The sequence below is a fragment of the Monopterus albus genome, unplaced genomic scaffold (genome assembly GCF_001952655.1).
Source record: "Monopterus albus unplaced genomic scaffold, M_albus_1.0 scaffold80.1, whole genome shotgun sequence".
In the NCBI taxonomy this organism is placed as follows: domain Eukaryota; kingdom Metazoa; phylum Chordata; class Actinopteri; order Synbranchiformes; family Synbranchidae; genus Monopterus; species Monopterus albus.
The window spans coordinates 1,439,366-1,441,866 of record NW_018127960.1 but is presented as its reverse complement, the minus strand read 5'-3'; the positions used below and the strand labels follow the sequence as shown (position 1 = coordinate 1,441,866).

Genomic DNA, 2,501 nt, shown 5'->3' with positions numbered 1-2,501 from the left:
TCTCTGGCCTCCAGCAGGGTGGGGGCTGTAGCTATGCTGCAACTTTCTGGTTGCATGGTAAATAAAATTTTGAAGAGATTCATAGGGAGCCAATAAGTGACAAGGGATCCAGTAACACCCCCCATCAGTCACCACTCCACTTCCATCTCTTTCTCTTGTGTGTTCAGTGCAGTTTGAGTTTGTCCATCTGACTAGGGTTGTAACTAAAAATTGCTCCCAGTGTGAAAATAAAGTGAATGTAATTTAGGTAAAATTTTGGGATGTGAATATTGATGTGGGTGTGGATGTTACTGGGAGGGCCTTTGTTGCTGCTGTAGCCTGGCACACACCCAGCCTAAAATGTGGTAGGGCAGAGCTTGCATGAAGCACTGTATGTTTGTGGGAGGGGTTAGAATTAAACAAACATACAAACAATAAAAAAAAGGGGGGGGGGCAAAGGATGCAGTGGGGTAGGAAGAAGTTCTGTGTAGTCATGACAACCAGCTGTGCCCTTAGATCACACTCTGTTATATAACAATACAAGGCATGTTTCAGCCAAACAACCAATGAGAGGAGACCTTCGGAAACAAACAAGCCAATCAGCTAGAAGAGACTGATGGAGGAGTAAAACTACAACTCTGGGGAGAATCCAAAATCACCTGAAACAGGAAGTGGGGGACATACAGTATGAGACAACAGCATGCCTAGCATACACTCCAGCATGCACAAATTAGACACAGGCACACACACATTCACCCAAATAAGGTTTTTCATCTAATTAGCCTAGTAAACTTCTACTAGCTTCTACCTGTCTGGCTGAAACATCATCTGGTAGCATTCAGGTAGGATTTCAGTACAGTGTAAAAATATAGTAAGACAGCCTAGCACAGCACCAGCATTAAGTCATCTAAACCTAAATTAGCACACCTGCTAATCTAGCATGTTTGCTATCTTAGCATAAAAAACAAACCACATTAACTATGGGAGCATAGTTAGCTGGCTGGATAAATAGGTTAAATGAAAATCGAGTGCTAAAGAAAAAGATAGAGAATGATTATTTTTAAGAAACAGGAAAAAGACAAAGGAGGAATGAGAAGAGGTAAAAAAAATGAGGAAGAAGTGAAGAAGAGGTAATTTGAGAAAAGAGATAAAAGAGAGAGGCAGGTGGAAGGTAAGATGGGTTTTTGTATGGACCTTTATAATGTAGTCTAGCTGAGCCAGACACACCCTGACGGCTGACACAAACTCCTGTAGCTGTCCCTGATCCTGGCACTGAAACACATATATACATACCAACACAGACCATCAACCACTCTGTAGACAGTCAGTCAGTCACAGACAGTCAATGTCTTAAGCCATAAATTATGCACCTTGTGCAATTAAGCTATTAAAAAAGCATTATTTGTCTGCTCTTGAAAATGAATCTGAGATGTTAACACTGGACATTTTAAGTCCTCAGAAGTTTTAATACTATCACTTAATGTTTTGTATGAATATACAATATAAAATGGCTTCTTATCTGACTGTTGCATTCATTCAAGTCAATGTTAGCCACATTGGCAGTTAGGTTTACTTGTTAAATGTTGGTTCTGTGCATTCAAATGATATTTCTAACTGGATACTTATTCTAATCCCTGACAAAGGATGGTCAGTTTTCTGAAGCTCAGATAAAAAAGAAAAAAACAAAACAGTGCACAATAAGGTCTTGACTAATGCAAGGAGAGGAAAGAGGCTCTGTGATGCACTATGATGAATAATGTGTTGTTACAAGTGTAGCTGGTGTTACAAAAACTGGCTAAAGCTGGCAACTGTCCAGTTGTCAGCTTATTTTGTGCATGCATTGCAATATGCATTGAGTCTGCAAATTTCTTGACCTATGTGCAATGAAGTATAGATAATAACTATGACACCAAAATGTTTTGTAGATCTGTTTCTAGAGTGTTTAGGACAGTAATGACCATGATAGAGATTGCTCACATTTATTTTGTTTCTGCCATGCAGGAGCAGCAGAGTGAAGCTAAACAGCTATATCTGAACAAACCAGGTGTTTCAAAAGTCTGGTTCATTGGTGTTAAAGACAACAAAGCCTTTTAAAGTGACTGACATACTTGAAGCTTGCAGGTTAGTAGTGTAACAAGAGGGTGTACAGAGTTTCAGTTGTAACAATTTCTCTAATATACTGTCAAATCAGACAGTCCAGGTTCAATCCGAATTCAAAAACTGTGCTATTCTCCGGATCTGCAATTAAAGACAGAATGTTCATCACATAATTTGATATAATTTCATGTTACAGATGTTTACAGTACCACCCCAGTCCAGCAGTGGCAGTGTGCTCTACCTGTCTCCCTCTCTGTTCCTCCTGAAGCTGGCGTCGCAGGGCTTCTATCCTGGTACAGTGGTTGGCATAGAACTCACAGAGAGACTGGTATGGGCAAAGGAGCAAAAAGGCCAGTGTAGGACATGAATAGAGTAGAAAAAATAAAATGAAGGGTTTATTATGTGAATTAAACAAAGAATAGGAA

The 2,501-nt window shown here is 39.7% G+C and overlaps 1 protein-coding gene across 1 annotated transcript in view; it reads right to left on the bottom strand.

The window, feature by feature from the left end:
• Nucleotides 1-2,501, bottom strand: part of itsn1 (intersectin 1 (SH3 domain protein)) — a 46,126-nt gene that overhangs the window by 27,430 nt on the left and 16,195 nt on the right. The gene's annotated exons all lie outside the window — the stretch shown is intronic.